Source organism: Pundamilia nyererei, unplaced genomic scaffold (assembly GCF_000239375.1).
Source record: "Pundamilia nyererei isolate P.nyererei 1_Seehausen unplaced genomic scaffold, PunNye1.0 scaffold00033, whole genome shotgun sequence".
NCBI lineage: Eukaryota > Metazoa > Chordata > Actinopteri > Cichliformes > Cichlidae > Pundamilia > Pundamilia nyererei.
In genome coordinates, this window is record NW_005187434.1 from 4,456,187 (window position 1) to 4,476,479 (window position 20,293).

Here is a 20,293-nt window from a genome sequence, read left to right on the forward strand (position 1 = left end):
ATATTCTAAGGTTGACCCTACAATAATACATACAGAGAAAAACCCCAAATCATATGACCCCCCCTATGAGCAAGCACTTGGGCAACAGTGGGAAGGAAAAACTCCTTAACAGGAAGAAACCCTCTGGCAGAACCAGGCTCAGGGAGGGGCAGCCATCTGCTGCGACCAGTTGGTGTGAGAGAAGGAAGACAGAATAAAAGATTAAAAACAATATGATTCAGTACAGAGAGGTCTATTAACACATAGTGAGTGAGAAAGGTGACTGAAGAAGAGATACTCAATGTATCATGGGGGGGCACTCCCCAGCAGCCTACACCTATTGCAGCATAACTAAGGGAGGATTCAGGGTCACCTGATTCAGCCCTAACTATATGCTTTAGCAGAAAAGAAAGTTTTAAGCCTAATCTTAAAAGCAGAGATAGTGTCTGTCTCCCGAATCCAAACTGGAAGCTGGTTCCATAGAAGAGGGGCCTGAAAACTGAAGGCTCTCCCTCCCATTCTACTTTTAAATACTCTAGGAACAACAAGTAAGTACCAGAGCGAAGTGCTCTAATGGGGTGATATAAGGTCATTAAGATAAGATGGGGCCTGATTATTCAAGATCTTCTGGGTGAAAAGCAGGATTTTGAATTCAATTCTGGATTTAACAGGAAGCCAATGAAGGGAAGCCAATATAGGAAAAATCTGCTCTCTCTTTCTAGTCCCTGTCAGCACTCTTGCTGCAGCATTTTGAATTAACTGAAGGTTGTTCAGGGAGTTTTTTGGACATCCTGATATTAATGAATTACAGCCTAGAAGTAATAAATGCATGAACTAGTTTTTCAGCGTCACTCTGAGACAGGATATTTCTAATTTTAGAGATACTGCACAAAGAAAGCAGAGAGGTTTTTTTGCCTGCTAAAAGTTGTTAACAGATTTGTAAAAGTTTTTCTTTCCCACTGTGGCTTACTCATAATGAGGCGACTGATTGTAGGGGTCTTGTTTGTAATTTAGCATGGTCCTTACCTAACAATATAAAGCATCTTGAGGAAAATCTGATTTGGCGCCATCTAATTTGAATTGAAATAAATATGTAAAACAGGCTCTGGTAGGTAGAGGCTCTGTCATGGTTTGGGAGTGCATTTCAGCGAACGGTGTTGGGGATCTTGTCAACATTGGTGGAATTATGAACTAGATTTTCATCATGACAGTGATCCCCAAAACACCGTCATTGCTGTAAAAGCATACCTATACAGAAAAACACACAGTGAAACACTATCAATCAAGAATCGGCAGTGTGGGATCATCTTGACAGAGAACAGAACAAAAGGCAGCCAACATCCAAAGAAGAGCTTTGAAATGTCCTCGAAAAAACCTGGAGAACTACTCCTCAAGACTACTCAAAGAAATGACAAGAACTCCTGCCCAAGAGAGTTCAGGCTGTCCTGAAGAATGAAGGTGGTCATACCAAATATTGACTTGCAAGCTCTGTAAAACTGTGTACACTCTGTTTTCACCTCCAATACTGTAATTACATGTATATTTGCACATGTTTCAATAAATCTCTGCAATTAATTCCTAGCAGGGTGCAACTGGAGATCTTTGCAGAGTGCTTTATATATCACTTCACATTTTAAACCTTGAGTTTTATTGTGATGCTATATAAAAGCTTGTTGTACAGGGGGAAAAAACCCAAAGTAAGTAAATTCATAATACAAAATTCCCAGTGGATAGTTCTCTCCCTTTTAGACATCAGAAAATCTAATAAAAACTGTCAGTGTTAGTACTGCACCTAAACAACTTTTGTACTTACTTTGAAGGCACTGAAAGCACTGCATTAGCTTTAAAAAGAAAAAATGGAGGATTCAAGTTTATTCAGTCTTGCACATCTATGTGCTGTCTACCAGTGACTTAATGCTTTTAAGCACATTTGCTAATGGACTGTTGTTTAAATTAGACATTGCTCTTTCCTTTAGATATGCTTTAAGATGCTTTATAAAAAAAATTCCTTAAATATCATCTTACATGTTAGACTATCCAAAGCCCTCACCCATGGTGCCTGGTTTCATGAAGGAGTCCGATGTATGATGGATGATATGAAAGATACAAAAGAGCAGCTTTTGTATCTGGTAAGGCTTTAATAGCGCCACATCTGCTCACCTCAAAATAAGAGCAAACCATAATCTCACACCTGCTGTTTGCCTTTGCTCAACTGCACTGGCAGATAAGTCTCATGGACTGGCGCACAAAATCCACACATCTAGGCATTCACGCATACACACAAACTGTCAGTGTGAATCCAGACAAACATCTGGAACTAACGCTGAAGGAGAGTTTCTCTGATTTGATTGAATTATTTCTGCTTCCGAGAAGAACTCGGTAGACATGTTAGAGAGGGGTGGAGAGAAGGGAGTCAACTCGGCATCTGCAATACATCACCCTGAAGCAGGAGTACATGAAGTGTAGCTGTCCTGCTTTTGAGGGCTAAAATAAATATCGTGTTTCCAAAGCAATCCTGTTAGCACTGCCGAACTCCACTCAAGATTGGCAGACGTGCAGACTGGTCTCAAAAGCAGTTTGAGGATTACCCAGCTCGAGCCTTATAAGGACCGCACTTGCCTGGCTGCTGCGTTTTGGCCAAGGCCGAGGATTTCATATTCAGAGAGGGAAAACATGTCAGTCTGTTCACAACAGCAAAACAACTGTGGCTTGTGACATTCTCAAACGAAAATCTTTGTGGCGCTTGCCACACACATTAAACGCCGATATGATGAAAGACCGAAGAATAGCAGCAACTCCATACAGCACGAGCAACATGTGCCATCCAATTGTAGTTAACACTCTGGGGGCTCGCAGTCTCACATGGCTTCTGAAGGCTGTCAGTGTTTGATATTTACCAGTATGTTTACATCTGTTCCTCTTGTCTGTGTGGGTATTAGAAGTTTGTGTGTGTGTGAGCAGCTTGAGTCCCACTTTTCATTTAACCGCCTTTGCCCACATATTGTTCAATCTAGCTTGGTGTTGCCCAGAGAGGGGCAATAAGTGGTTCAAAAAGCAGTCAATATCGCGTCCAAGGCTTAGGTTGACTCATAATTCTCTCCCTCTCTTTTTTTTTTAAAGTTCTTCCAGCACTGCTGAACATCGCAACTTTAAGTCATTAAAGGTAAAATGCGGCTGATGAATTATTTCCGTCTCATCGGCTTGCACGGCATTCATCAGAAAGCAGAATGCATTAAAGCTAATTGAGCATTTTTGCCATTTGGGCTGTATTAATTGAAAAGCCATCACTGCCAGCCATGCACCAAATGACCACATTAACTGTCAACATTATGTTTGACATCCTCCTAGATGAAGTAGTGCTTGGGAGCTCTCAGTGGGCTCTTAGAAACACCACGCGAGGGAGAGGAGCCACGCTTAGCCTGTGTGTAGGTGTTCAGGTCCAAAGTCCAAGAACAAATTGCAGCTTCTTTGCGTCACTGGCGCTAATCGCCGGTGGATTGATTTGCCGTGTCATCCAGGATCTGTCTCTGTGCTTGCGATGAAGCAGCACAAACCTTCGTGATGGGTTGTTTGTTCAAATGGCATCAAAACAGAAAATAGAAAACAAGCCCTCTAGTCTATTTAAAGACGAGCGCTTACAAGCTGGTATTCTCTGTTTGCACCTCATTTCTGTTTGCGTTCTATCTATCGTGTCATATCTCGTGCCCGCAGGATGTTTTCACCTTTGTTGTTCCTCGGGTCTTACCCTGTTCGAGCATTTGAGCTTGTGTTTCAGATACGGTAGCCTGGGGAATAAAATGCAGATCCCTGTCTCCTCTGGAACTCTGGGCACTCAGTCATGCACAGCTTGTGCAGTGTGACACATGACGACAGGAGTACTTAATTTTAACATAAAGGTATATGCCAGATCCTTCCAGATACTCTTTGACTTGAGTATTTGTTCAAGGATTCTTTGGCATTCTGCTTTGCTGTGTGCACTGGAGGCAGAATAGCTGAAACGCTCTATTTAGAATTGCTTACTTTCTTTTCTTTCTTTCTTTTTTTAATGCTTGAAAATGAAATCAAGATGAATAAGCATCCAGACAAGAATTTCTTGACAAACAGCAAAAAGCAAGTAAATCTTTAAGAATAAAATGCAATTGTTATTATAAGTCATAGCACATTAAACATCAGTCTTACCCCAGTGATGCAGTCAGAGCAGTACAATACTAAATAAATACAGTACAAAATAAATAAATAAATCAAATGTTCCACATAAATCTTACAGAGTTAGGGGGAGTGAGGGCTGTATAAAATTAGAATATGCCACACTCTGCTTTTTATCCTGGCAGCAATACACTATGCACAGTATACTAAAATCCAGTGTCTGAAACAGTTGAATGCATTTGAACATGATATATTTAGCGACCGAGGCTTATAGTAATTCTGTAGTGTGTGATGTCTTGTGTAGGTGTGTCTCTGGTGATCACTTAATCTCACCTCCTGGAGCTGCCAAATATCCCCAGAGAACCCTTCATCTGAATAGGCCTCAGAGACCCGAGTTCGTGCCTCTGATTAGGCTTTCTCTGCTGAACCTAATTTCAAGTTGGCTTCGCTGGTAATGGTGAACAGTAACAAGAAGAAATGGTGCTAATATTGTACATCGAGGTAGAGAACGTGAAGGAGGAAACATTGCCCTAAATTATCAGCAAGTGAAAGGCTTTAAAAATTAAACAAACAATTGCCACTCCTTGCATTCATTTTAAAAGCAGCAGTTCAATTCAGTTTTATTTATAAGACATCAAATCACAACAGTCGCCTGAAGGCACTTTATATTGTAAGATAAAGACCCTAGAGTAATACAAACAAAAACACCAACAATCAGATGACAGTCAGGCGCTCAGTGACAAGGGGAAGGAAAAACTCCCTTATTACAGGAAGAAACTTACAGCAGAACAACCTGATATGAAGAAGACCTGACTATAAGCTTGATCAAAACGGAAAGTTTTAAGCCTAATCTTAATATTAGAGATGGTGCCTGACTCCTGAATCCAAACTGAAGGCTGGTTCCACAGGAGAGGGCCTGAAAGCTGAAGGCTCTGTCCCCTCATCTACTTTTAAGTAACCTACCTACCGTTGGTAAGCCAGTGGTCTGAGACTGAAGTGGTCTATTGGGGTGATATGATACTATGAGGTCTTTAAATCAAGATGGGGCATACACTTGGAACACTTGGTATTCCCAGATGGTCTCCAGTGCAAGTACTAACCAAGCCTGACCCTTCTTAGCTTCAGAGAAAGGATTAATATCTCCTTCATAACTCTGTTTTTATTTATGCTAAAGATCCAGCATGCTTTGTGCTTGCAGGCATCAGTTACACTAGAGTTCAACTGATTTAAAAAGGAAAAAATTGTGAATGTAGTCTTTACTTTCTTACACATCCAGTATTTAGTATTTGATATTGATTACGTGTCAGTTGACTGTGCAGAATGTGAATGAGGCTGTGTATAATAAGAAAAGTTTTTAAGGTCGCCACTTGGGCTTATGGTCCTGCAAATGTACTGTTTTCAGTTTTATTAGCTTCATTAGTCTAATTTCCTGACACAGCAGTCAGCTGCTTTTTTCTGACCTATGCCAACTGGCTGGCTCCAAACAGCAGGCGCTGATCAGGATCATCCCTGACCTTACACTCGCCCGTGACTCATACTAATAGCTTAACTTGCATGATTTATTGTGTTCTTTAATGCCAGATAAAGCTGATGAATAAATAAAAAAAATGTAAAAAAAAATTAAAAAAACAGGAGGATGCCATCGTGAGCTAATAGACTTGCTTAAAACTTCAGAAACATAGAGGTCCACAGACAATTTTCCAACAGCCAGATTGTAATCCTATTATATCAGGCACTCTGCTCAGACAAATGAAATCATCTGCTGCAACTGGAGGGAGGCCAAGTTTACATAAATAAATTAGGAAACAGATTCACTTCCACCCCCTTCAGTGATTGCACCTGGATTCCCTAAACAGAAAACAGCATAATTTAACTGATAAGGGCCTCTAAATAAATTGCACCCAAATTATATTTGAATCAGAAGGGTCTTTATGTTTTGTCCCTTAAAACTTTGCAACGTTCTATTTATTGTATGCAGAAAGTAATTCAGAGAAAGATGTTCTTTAAAATTAATCATGCAAATTTATACATTTTGAGCTGCAATTACTCCAAGTAGCCTCGGGATTTGCTGCAACATTACTTGAACATACACAAGCGACAGACAGCTCTGAGCAGAGCACTTAACTTTGTTTGAAGCACTAATTATTGAAAAGGGGTATTTTGCTCCAGAACAAATACCCTTGAGGCCAAAATCCACAGACTGTACATGAAACATCACTCAGTGGGTTGTGAAGTCCTGTTCTAAAGCTTCGACAGTTTGTCTGTTGCCGTCTTAGTTTATTGAAACCAGATGTGATGTATAGTGTGAGGCTGGAACTGACTGAGAAACAGATGGACACTGCACACTCATACTGTAGTGGCTATATGTTGCCAGTCACAGTTTAAAAAAAAAACAAAAACCTTCTTTTATTCTTGATTTTATTCTAAATGGAAGCAAATTTTACCAAATGAACACAACACAGTATTTGATATGTATGAAACGAGTAGACCATAAACTCTTTAGGAAACTATTTATTCAGTCATAAATCAAATGAGCTGTGGAGTTATTTTCTTCTGCACAATCTGACTTCCTTTTGTCATCAGTGGAGTTAAGAACCCCACTGGCATGTCTGCATTTTCAGATTTAGAGGCTATGCATCACTTAAATCTAACCTATACTGAGCAAGTTCTTCTAATCTAACTAGAAAAATTTTAAAACTCACCAGACGGTACATAAAACATGTATGCTGCCACAGCACTATCACCCATTGGTTTGTGACTTTACCTCTTTGGCTGTTGCCATCTAGATTTTCAGTAGCCAGAATCGACCAGATTTAAACTTAAAGGTAGCCTTCTAAACTACCAGCTGCTTACCAAGCTGCATTTGTAACCTTTCTGGCTGAAATGCACAGACGCAGAAACCTGCTACTGTCACAGTCTGGCTGAAGCAGACTGTGTGGAGTGAGGAGGTGGACCCAAGTGCAGACAAACAAAGCGTGGAAGCAAACTTCATATTAACTGAAAGCGAGCAGTTTATTAAAGGCTGGTTTTAAACATGCCAAACAAGGGGCAAAGGCAAAACTAATCTAAACTGGGTGAACTAAGGATAAATATAAGAAACTCTGAACACGAACATAAAGATCTGGCATGAAAAACATTAAACATGACAAGGTGGCACGAACACCTGTGAACATGACATGGCAGGACAGCAGATGATCGGATGAGGAACGAATGAAAACACACAGACTAAATGGACACAGGAGGTGATCAGGGCAAGTGGAAACACATGGGGAAACAGCTGACTGGAATGAACATTGGACACCAGACCTTTTCAAAATAAAACAGGACACATAATGAGACGCAGAAACACCACAAGCTTGACAACATAGGACATGCAGACTTGAAACACATGAAGGGTAAGAGAGACTTAAACACAGGGGTTGAAGACAGAAGGGAATCTAACAAACAATGAACTATAACGGCAACCTAGGCATAATAAAAATGAACTTAGATCACCTAATGAACTTCAACATAAACCATAAACATCAAAATATATTAGAATGTAAAATGCTGGGTGGGTCAAATGTCCCAGGATTGTGACAACTACTTAGCATCAAGAAACTGACTAAGAAAATACTAAAACTTTGCTCAACAAAACTGTAACACAGACTTCTCGGACAGTCTGTGCACATTATTTGTCAGAAGCATATCAACAAAAACACCTCATACCAACTGTCAAGATGGACTTGACGACTTGGGACCTGAGCACCTTGCAGTCACTGGGTTGACCATGAACTGCTCTGCATGCAAAAGATATTTGAGTCAAATATGAAATGTGATTTGTCTGTCAGCCAGTCATGTGACAGGCCAATGATCCCAAGCACAGCAGCAAATCTACAGCAGAATAGCTAAAAAAGAAAAGAATCGAGGTGTTTCAATTAGGCCTGCAGAGTCCATCGTGCAATGTTGTTCATAAACAAATGTCAGCAGATCTCAATCCAGTTAAGTAACATCGTAAAATAAAGAAGAGTGGGCCAAAATTCCTCCACAATGATGTGAGAGTCTTGTAGAAACTTTATTTTTAACATAACTGTTTGTACCAGCACATCTGTTAATCTAAGGGGCCACACAGCGCTAAACCTTACAAAATACAGACGAGTATCCCCCACCCCCAAAATAAAATGTGCTAATGTTAAATGGCCTGTATTTGTATAGCGCTTTTCTAGTCCTTAAGGACCCCAAAGCGCTTTACACTACATTCAGTCATTCACACACACACATTCACACACTGGCGATAGCAAGCTACATTGTAGCCACAGCTGCCCTGGGGCGCACTGACAGAGGCGAGGCTGCCGGACACTGCCGCCACCAGTAGGCAAACATGGGGTTAGTATCTTGCCCAAGGATATTTGGCATGCAGCCGGGAGGCAGCCTGGGATCGAACCACCGACTTCTGATTAGTGGCTGACCTGCTCTGCCACCTGAGCTACAGCCACCCTAATGTTGAAACACTAAGCTTTAAAGAACAAATATTTGGCTCTAGATGATTTAGTAAAAAAACAAAGCAAAAAAATCCCAGCAAAGATAATGGATAAATTAGTGAAATAGTCAAATTAATAGAATCCCTAGATAAATAGTTGAAACAAATATATAAAGATTTAGACAACTAAAAAAGTATTGAAAAACTGATAATGAATAAATTGCTGAATGCTCAGGATAGCTGACCTGAGCTCTATTAAAAATCTGTAATTCTATCCACTTTAAATCCAAAATGTTAGAAAACCTCACCTCACAGTAACATTACGTATGTGAATGGGGTTCCAATCTCACAAAATAGATCCACGTTGATGCACGGCATTAATCAGCACGCACACTCTTGCAAAGTGTCAAAGAGGGAGTACATAACAATGTCTGAAAGAGTTAATTAGTTTGAGCTTTAAGGTAGCTGCCTGTTTCAACGGCGAGCTGTCGCAGCTGAGGCCCTTTAAGTGAGGATGGAGGGCTCGGGTTGTTTGATCACTTGTTATCCAGGTGCACTGCTACAAGGTTGGTGCGTTATTGCATCTCGCCTAATTATGTAAAGTCAAAACCAAAGTCTTTTCACTTCTGAATTCATTAGGGTTGACAAGGACCCTTCCCCGTTGCTATTGTCGGTAAAGTGACACTATAAAAATTCCGGGACTGTATAACAACTACAATCCCTGTAGTCTTGTCTTGCTGAGCTTTGTTCAAAGACCTTGGAAGTCAGTGAATGCCCTTGATGGCAGGGTATCTGGCCAGCTTTGGAAAGAAAATAAAGTTTGCTCAGTTACTTTGCTGAGTTTCTCTTTTATTTTTCAACTTTTACAGAATAGCTACCAGTTAGCCACGTTAACACATTTACATGTCTCTAGCTGTATAAGCGTAAGTCCTTGGAGAGATGAGTAGGTGTGCAATGATAGGCTCTGCTAGCCAAAATAGCCAGTTATATATACAGAACAAGCTAAATCGACAAGTGCAAATTTGAATTAAGATAAAAAGGGAAACATTTCATTATTCTGGGCCTGAACAGATGAAATGTTGAATCAAAAAACAGGAATTAAAAAGAGGGCTTCACTGACACTGAGAATTCCCAGAAGACAAGAAAATTAAAGATCTTTCATCAAAGCCTGAGATGACAGCGCTGTATCATTCACTTCTGGGTGTGCCTTTTTTTCCCTGCAGGAACCCCAGACTAATGCTTATCTGCAGGTCTACACTGAAATGCTTGAGTTTTCTCCATTTATTTAATCTCATTATTTAGAGCGCCCATGGAGAACAATTTTTAACAATGAAGGAAGAAAAACGCAGCTCCTTTTATAGTCCCTCGTAGCACTGGCAGTTTTCCTAAATTCAGAAGTGGATTTCATCTGCAGCGTAAACACTGTTGTAACTGAAGCACTTGTTTTGTTCCATTGTCCTGCAACAGCCAACTATATCAAATGTGAAGTAATGATCCCAAGTGTATTACATTTTAATGGTGTTATTACAGAATAAGAGTACAATTAGTTCATCAGCAGAAGGAGGAGATAATTTCCAGCAGCTCAGCTCCATTTAATGGCAGTCTCAGGGATGCTGGCACAGCAGAAAAAGACCTTGCACTGGAGGACTGCAACCGTGGATGGCATTTCGAAGTATAAACAGCTGCTTTACATATATGTTGTGACTGAGTAGGCAATTTACCTAAGGAGTCGCAGAAAAAACTGATGTAGGAAAAACTGAACCATAGTGATTATCTAAAAGGACAATGTATCTACTTCTTAATTCATAAAAAGTGTGGTAATATGTCATTTTAAAATGACTCCTAATCTTTAAGTGTATTTAAGAACATCGATTACAAATACAGTAAGCATTTCTGCAGCCAGTCTTAATTCGTGTGCTGCTGCTTAACAACCCATTATGCACTGTAATAAAAAAGGGAAGTTGGTTGAGATCAGATGATATATGGCTTCAGTAACCCCCATCCCATGACATCAATTATTCGTTGACACTTTCACGGTTGTTGGACAATCCTTAATGAAATCCAGTGGGTCATCCTGGAGACTGGACAGGTGAGACAGTATGTTATCTTGACATAAGTCATTTCACAGATGAACACGATGATGTCGGAAGACTCAAGCTGGGAAATATTCCAAAGTTTTTATCTGTAGCACACGACACTTTTCACCGCTGGAAATAATCTGTTTGGTTTAGTGTGCCGCCTGGGTAGAGTGTGCAGGTGGCAGCGCAAATAATGCCCGTTCGCGTGCTGTGAATTCACTGAAAAATTACCTACGCTATTCATACATGGGTGCTGTTGAGCATAACAAAAACTTGCATTCGGAAGCTGGCAGTTTGAAGAGTTTGAAGATCATTTAATGTTTGATTCAGCTGCGTGGACATCTGCATTCTTACAAAATCAGACAGTGTTAGTCTAGGATGGCAGTAATGTGTGAAAATGTGTATAAAGACGAGATAAACATTGTTGATAGCTACAGTTTTTCCATCATGGTTTTTTTCACCAGCAAGGAGATCATCCTTATGAAATTTCATAGAGCATTACTCAGTGTTTTTATTTATTTATTTTTCTTCTGACAGCCTGACCTTACATAAACTACTGTCTTGCCAGTCACACATACAGACAAATACACAGATAGATAAACAGCTTTTTATGTTTTTTATTACCCTTTATATAACCCTGCCTTACCTTTTATGGTTTTCTTATTGACAGAAAAACTTTTTATCAAAGATGTGTTGTACCCAGAGGAGCCACTTGCCACCAGGCAATTGCTTGGGGGCCCAGACCAGTGGGTAGCCCCAGAGGGTTGACAGACTTCAAAAAGCAGCAGTGGAAATGGGCAAGGTTTGCAGTGACAGTAGAGGAGGCCTGATCTCCCTAAAGGGGCCCAACCTGACTCCACTTGCTCCCATTGCATGTGGTGTACACAATCCTGTTTAAGTAAACTTAATGGAAACAAGGAAAGACACTTTGAAATAATGAGGCTTTATCCTTTTGGGAGTGAAAAAGAAAGAAGAAGAATTTTTTTCCATTAAACATTTTGCAATTTTTATCATATTTTTATAACATAATGGTGATGAACTGGTTAGAGAGGCCCCCTTGTGAATTGAATTGAACCATGAATTGAATAAGATGTGGTGCTGCTCTTTTTTAGAGCATTTTATTAAAGGTATCTTGCAAATAATAAAAGTCGCTTTGCAGTTAACTGTATTAAAAGCCCACTCAAGATCATAATTTTGTATATGTTTCTTATGGTTTACTAATGTAGGCTGTTTTTTATTTGCCTGTTTCTGTTTTTAGATGCTTCAGTGGAGTACAGTGTTTATCTGGTTAAATGCTTGTTTAGGAAGAAAAGCTTCAATTTTAAATGTAAAGAAAAGTACATGAATGCTATGAGTGTCATTCTGTCATTTCAAATCAAAATAAAGACTGAGCTGAAGTCCAGCTGTGAGAATCTTGACAAAGCTTGAATTGCTTGACTTTCACATTCCTAAAAGAGATTAGCATCAGTGCCTGAGCTGCTATGGTTGCATATAAGAATGCCTCGTGTTTACTTCTCCTACTGCTTTTAAAATTGCAAGACAGGGGATACTAATCTGACTCAAAGTTCTTTTATTACCACGAAGCATCTTGTAGCCCTTTGATGTTACTGCCTTGTTCCTGTCTCCTCTTAAAAATGATAAATGGTTTTGCAATGTATTATATAAATTACCTTGAGTATTGTGAGACAGGGAGAGAGCAGATCTGTGGGTGGGAGCTGGATAAAGGTGTCCTTGAGGTATTTCATGCAAGAAAGATTCACAGTGAATTAAAACAAAGTAGACTACTCCAAATAGCAGTTATGCTTCCAATGATTTTCCCGCACTTTGTCTCATGACTCATTTCCAGAAACTTCTACGAATACTTGAAATGTAGAAATAGGCTGTTTTGTAGGCTTTTATCCTTTGAAAGAGCAGATAAATATGAAAAAGGTCTTGCCTTGGTCTTTAACCATCATTAGAAGCTAAGAACAATCAAAACTCAACATCTTCGTACTTTATGAACTTTACGAACTTTATGAAAGAAAGTCCCTGGAAAATATTTGGCTTTGCGCTATGATAAAAATGTGTTATCATTGGGGGTTAAAGAGGGCCAGAATCCTCCTGGAGCAGTGATCTGGCACTTTCAGTTCATGTGTAATTAAATTTGATAAGCACGTTAAGGCATATTACTGTTGAATGAGTTAATTTTTCCTGTGCTGAGCCTGGTATTGCTTCCAGTATCTCCACACTGAGATACTTGTTCAAAAATAAGAAAATAAGACACCCCGCAGCCTGCTTACGCCATCATTACACACTTTTTATCCTCACACCTGTGATGTGTTCATGGTGCAGATGTAAATTTCAAATGCAATTTAAATAAGAATTTAACAAATGTCCGGAAATGTGTACAATTTGTCACAAAATGTGTATGTCAGCTAAATGTACAGTGGTTATATTTACCAGGAAAAAAAATTTAATGTGTGACACAGATAAATGGTGGAAAATGTAAGAAAGAGAGGACAGGAGATTAAGGAGAAAGGTTATTTTTAGAGGCAAGGAGCGCTCAGCAAGTGAAATTTTATAGACAGGAAATTTAACTTTCATGTGCAACATCCTCATTTATTTTAAAGTTTTAAAATCAGATATTGGATCTCTTCATGATGTTTTGCTGGATTATATTTTAGTGACAAGTCTTGAAAACAAATTCTAGTTTTCTTTAGTTTGCAGTAGTGTGGCAAAGTTTACAGTGACACACTGTGCTTGACTGAATACATCTAGGGACTGTTACTATGTTATATCAAGGGTAGAAGACGTCGATTTATTTATAAGGTGATGCTGATTAGATTCACTCACAGATGAACGTGTTTGGCAGTAATCAGGCCTGGGCGAAATTGAACTCAGCTTTCCAAAGATGTGATAAAACACAGTTAATTTATGCTACAACTTTTTTTCCCCTTAATAATAAACACCTTTATTTAGAAACAGAATTTTTGTTTACTTGTGTTATCTTTGTCTAATATTTAAAATTTGTTTAATGATCTGAAACATTTAAGTGTGACAAACATTCAAAAGAATAAAAAAAATCAGGAAGGGGCAAACACTTCTTCACACCATTGTATTTCTAACTTCCACACCCTGGATTATATAAAGCTCGTATAAAAAGTAGACTTATATGAGTGAATCTAATCAGCATGAATGAAGCCCTGAATATAAATTGATGTCTTCTACCCTTGATGTAACCTAGTAACAGTACCGTAGTACACAAACATTTTTTCACACCAATGTATATCTCGCCTAACATCTGCTCATTCTTTTTAATTATTCTTTTCCCCACACTACCAGTATGCCCAGTCTTTACCCACCTACCCAGTCCCCACTCTGGTCATTAGTCCATTTATCTAAATCCAGTTACTTGGTAACCTTCAGAAAACACACACACACACACACACACACACACACGTATATATATGTATATATAGCAGGCATCTGTGACAAGTCATGAATTTCAACTCAAACTGGTTTAAACTGTGGTTTTGATTATTTTTAATGGGTAGGGATAACTCTCTCGTTTCTACATACTACATATCAACCAGCTACCACACTTTTTAACTCGTCCTTGATAAACTTTTTTTTTCTTTGTAACTTCTTAAATGGTAAATGGTGAAAGAATGGTAAAACAAATGATATAGGCTGTAAATTTATAGAAAGTCGTTAAAAGGCTATTTTAAATGTCTATTTATTTACCCTACCTGATGTATTATGATTTACCATAATATGCTCATGTTTATCATTAATACCCTCTTGGTCTTGTTTACCTTTGCTGTGTCTGTTCTACCTTTGTTATAAACTAACTACGTGATTCTGCCAAGAACTAGATGTTACAATCCCTGATAATGCATTGCTTCAAATGTCTGTGAAGGTTCTCAGTCATCCAGGTCATCGTAGTCTAAGGAGCCTGGTCTTTGAGCTACTTAAAGAAGTCCAGACGCTTTTCTTTCCAAGCTCCTTAGACCATTGCTTCAAATTTAGAAAGTCTTGAGGGATGGCTGTAATGAGGAAAGGCAGCCCAGACTTTCGGTCTTTTCCCCAAGCTAATGCGCCATTTTTTTCCTTCCTTGGTCAGGTTTAGGGATTAGAGATCTGATCTAGATTATCATATTAAAATTTGGGACACATCGTCAGTAGTTGACCTTGGATTCATCGGGTGTTTCGGCCATTATCACTAGACACCCTCAACCAAGGAGGCCCTGCCAGGGTTGATCATATGGGAATTAGTCATACGAATAGAATATACAGTGTGTCTCTGGGTGAGATTTCCTTTTCATTTATTTTTGTTTTGCACTTACAGAACTTTAATTAGTATATTTTATGCTATGTGAAAAGACAGTATTTGCAGTTCATATTCCTTGTGTTATATTTTTGTCAATCAGAGTTTCTAGTATTGCGTTGAAAACAGTAAAAACCTCATCAACTGTCATTTTTCCAGTATAATCGGTGCCAAATTGCATATGCTGTGGTTTACACGTTTGCCTAACAAGTGAAACATCCCCAGTTCGATATTAGGAGGAGACACAAATCCCTTTGGGGTGTCACCCTGTGTAAAAATCTGCCAAATCAGACATGCACAGCTATCTGCTGTGGCAACCCCATGTGAATAAAGGAGGAGCCAAAAATCACTTTTTTGTTCTTTCAAGGTAACTGTGAGAAACTGATAGAATTTATAAAGATTTAGCGAACACCAGTGACAAACAAAATGACATCATGTCATCAGGCATCTGTCATAGTCCCCCGTGTCCTTTCCAGTGTGAATCCACTATCTCTGTTTCTCTCCTCTACTTGCTCAATCTTCCTCTCTCTATCATGAGTGTGGTTGACTGCGCTCCCAGAAGTGGGCGTAGCTGTCCAGCATGCCTGCTGCCGCACCTGTGTCTCATTTGTCATTCACCTGCAGTATTTAAACGTCGCTCTCCTCTCCACTCATTGCTAGACTGTTGAACCACACAGTGCAGTAGTATTGCACAAGCCTCTTAGCTCATAAATGGTTTGCAGCACGTCTGCTAACCTTACCTGCCTACTTACAGTACCTCCCCTGTCCTCATTTGATGCAAATTCCCTCTCAGTGTGTCAGCTTGCTAAAGCCTGTGGAAGTCGCATTCAAACATACAGGAAGGTGGATTTGAAGAAATCTTGACTTCACTTTATTGGAATTTTTGAATTTAACATTCCCTAAACTGAATACATGAACTAACTGCAAATACTTACCTGTTGTGTAATCATGCAGATCTTCACTGAAATCGTTTTTTGAACTTTTCTCCAGCTCATCCAACTGAGTCTTCTAAGTAAACCACAACAGAATCCCTGTAAAAATGAGAGCATCCCAGCTGTAAATAGGTTTATATATTTATGCTTCAAAAGCCAATACTCAGAACCCCGCTGTCCCGATCAAATAGGGTTTAACGATGTGTGGATGTTTAATCTTGATTCACAACTAACTGGTCAATGCAAAGCAATTAGTTTTTTTTTTCCTGCTTAAAAATGTCTGAACTTTCAGTAGATTTCAGTCAGCCATCTAAGTTTATAGCTCAGTCACGAACAGTGGCAACTGTTACAAGATATTTTCGTGGTATGAAAGCACCCACTCACACACACACACACACACACACACACACACCCACACAAACACACACAGATACACAAACGAGGACAAACAAAACAGGCTCAGAAAACCAAACACATTTTCCGGAGAAGGAAATCCACAAACACACACAAACAACTGACATGTCTCTCCCTGTGGATACCTGACGTGATGAAACAGGACCAAATGCACTGCTGCAGACTTCACTCTGCCTTTCAAGCCTATATTTCAGCACTATGGACAGTACTTTAGTACCACGGACAAAGGAAGTCAAGGAAGCGCTCAAGGTCCATTCAAAGAAAGTAAATCCCTGCAAAGAGGCTGAAATAGGTGGTTATTGCATACATGGAGAGCTGGGTGTCACTTACGGTCCAGTGAGCCGAGTGCCCTCTCACTGTAGGTCAGTAAGATTCAGGTAAGTTTTGTGTCTCTTCCCAGATCCATTAAACCATCAAGTTTCTCCCATATTTTTTCTTTCATTCATATCAATTTTTTGTGTGTGGAAATGACACAATCTAAAGGAAATCTGCAAAGGTGTAAAAATGAGGAAAGAAAGTAATAGATACACCAATGGTTTTAATTTCTGAGCTTCCCATATGAAGTGATAAAACCTAATATTCACTGAGTGTTCGTGGAATATATTTTTATTCAGTCTCCTCAGTGTGTTATTAATGTACAAGTCAAACACCCTCAAGAAATCATAGAGGGCATGACCACGTCTTAGATGAGAAAAGGGAGAGGGAAAAACTTGCAATAAAATCGAAGTAAATCCCTCTGATGCCATTTGGCAGACGGTTGCTTGATATACCTCAGGCTGGATATTAAAAATCTCAGATGGGCTGTCCAACTGACAACTTAATCCATTTAGAGACACTGAGTAAGCAGCAGGAAGCTGAGTCAGGGTCAGTGTACACAGAGGTCTGTCATTTCTCACACAAGGCACAATAAGTTTAGCTTGCTAATCTATTCCACACGCTTACCAATTGCACAAAAGCAGCGGCTTGTTTTGATAGCAAAGCGATTTAAAGGTGTTATGGCATGAAAGCCTGGTAAGGCTCGAGGTTACACAGGTTCTTACAAGGAGGAAAAGCCACAGCATGCCATCAAAAAAAAAAAAAAAGACAACGAGCAACTTCATGTGAGAATATGTTATGCAAAATCGTTGAATGGTGAAGAGCAGACACGATATGACCTTTTGAAAACAGAGCAGTTCAATATGTTAATTAAGGCCATGTTCAAAGCTAGCACCAGATTGCCCGTGGGGCACGGCAGTCTTGGTGACTTTCTTTTTAGCATCCTGAGGAAAATGGAGGATGGTGAAAATGGAATACAGTGCAGTGGCTCTGATATAGATGACATGTCATCAGAAATTACTTGCATTAATGAAGAGGGGGAAAAAATGACAGCCAAAGTAACATCCTTCTCTGTGTTGTAGTGATTTAAATGATGTTTTTCAGCCACGAGAGATAGCATAAAACTAACTTTATACTCAAAGCTTCTCAGTATACAGGGAGTGCAGAATTATTAGGCAAATGAGTATTTTGTCCACATCATCCTCTTCATGCATGTTGTCTTACTCCAAGCTGTATAGGCTCGAAAGCCTACTACCAATTAAGCATATTAGGTGATGTGTATCTCTGTAATGAGAAGGGGTGTGGTCTAATGACATCAACACCCTATATCAGGTGTGCATAATTATTAGGCAACTTCCTTTCCTTTGGCAAAATGGGTCAAAAGAAGGACTTGACAGGCTCAGAAAAGTCAAAAATAGTGAGATATCTTGCAAAGGGATGCAGCAGTCTCGAAATTGCAAAGCTTCTGATGCGTGATCATCGAACAATCAAGCGTTTCATTCAAAATAGTCAACAGGGCCAGAAGCGTGTGGAAAAACCAAGGCGCAAAATAACTGCCCATGAACTGAGAAAAGTCAAGTGTGCAGCTGCCAAGATGCCACTTGCCACCAGTTTGGCCATATTACAGAGCTGCAACATCACTGGAGTGCCCAAAAGCACAAGGTGTGCAATACTCAGAGACATGGCCAAGGTAAGAAAGGCTGAAAGACGACCACCACTGAACAAGACACACAAGCTGAAACGTCAAGACTGGGCCAAGAAATATCTCAAGACTGATTTTTCTAAGGTTTTATGGACTGATGAAATGAGAGTGAGTCTTGATGAGTGTCCTTGCAAAGAAAGGTGGCTATATTGGTCGCTGATTTGTTTTTGTTTTGTTTTTGAATGTCAGAAATGTATATTTGTGAATGTGGAGATGTTATATTGGTTTCACTGGTAAAAATAAGTAATTGAAATGGGTATATATTTGTTTTTTGTTACGTTGCCTAATAATTATGCACAGTAATAGTCACCTGCACACACAGATATCCCCCTAAAATAGCTAAAAGTAAAAACAAACTAAAAACTACTTCCAAAAACATTCAGCTTTAATATTAATGAGTTTTTTGGGTTTATTGAGAACATGGTTGTTGTTCAATAATTAAATTATTCCTCAAAAATACAACTTTCCTAATAATTCTGCACTCCCTGTAGCTTCTGCCATAGAATTTCTACATAAAGGCAACGAACATAGCATAGCTCACAGCATAGCTGCATGTAACATTAAAGAGATCTTTTGTCTGATAGTATTTGCGAGCTGATATCAAGTTTTTCATCAGATTAGCTTTGCATGCTGCCGAGCTTGTCTATAATACTGACGGCGGGCTGTCGATTAATGGCTTTCTTTCATGAGGTTAAATAAAGATTTTGGTGGTATAGTTTGACATTCTGGGAAGATTGTTTACTGTGAAACCTTAATACCACTCTCACAGCAGACTGAAGAAACACAGCTGCAATCACCAGCATCCCACCCTTCTGATAAGGGTTTATACAATGAAATGAAACGAACAGTTATCTGATCATCAAGATTCTTCTATAAATTACATTTGCATACCAGTTTAGTGACATAAACCAGATTCTAATGAAAAAGTGTAATGTAATCTGTCTGAGTTCCAGGATTTTTTTGTTAATAAAGCCACGCCATGTTGATTCCACCCCAATTGAATCTGTCTAGAATTGCTACATTTTAATCACTTGCTGTTATGTAAGGCTTTTAAATGTAGTCAGCATGCCATAAAGATTTGAGGAACTCTATAACAACGCTGAATGTGCTCCGGCTGAATAAATCCAGCCTAATGCAAGCATTTAAGTTCAGTACCCAACATGGAAAAGGTAAGAGCTGTTTTTAAAGCTGGGGAGAAGGAATCATTTCGTCGCAATAAAAAGGAAGCTCTGTCAGAGGAAAAAAAAAACAAAACCTTTTAGTAAAGCTAAAAGAACTGTAGGAAATTCTTGGAATTTTATTCTTGGAAAACATCTGAAGCAACATGTGCTTAGTGTCTGCTTAATGGCCTAACAAGGAAACTACAACTCTCATGACCCATGGACTCGAAAATGGACTAACTCCACAGGTATCTTGGATTCTTTGACTATTTTGGCTATTTTGAAAAAGAAATTGAAGGTTAGTTATCTTTGATTTTTCTAGTGAGGCATCCCAAGCATATGGACCAGTGAGCCAAACCTTGGCTCAGGAGTTATGCCTGTAATTTTCTGGATTGGTGTTGTTTACATCGTAATATCTCACAAACTAGTAAGAAACTGGCTGCGAAGACACCAGTTGCTCTGCTGTAATGTGCACTCAGCACATGTAGCTGCGTATGCCACTTGATGAGAGAACATGATGTTCTTGAAAATGAATAAAATTTCTACCTTATTAAACTTTCTCTCAAGGCTTGAGTTTTAGTCAAATGACTCGTGTGTGTTGTGTGCAGAGACAGTAGCCAGTTAGCAAAGCTTAGCTTAGCCTGTTTATGCTAACTAAGCCTATGGATACCGCTAAAACTAAATTTGTAAGCATTTACTCTTTTTTCATGTACTAAAGCAATGAGATGAGTAGGTTAATTTGTGAGTCTTGAAGACAGAATTTTATTTACTTGTTTTTCTTTGTATTTGCGCTAACTGGCTA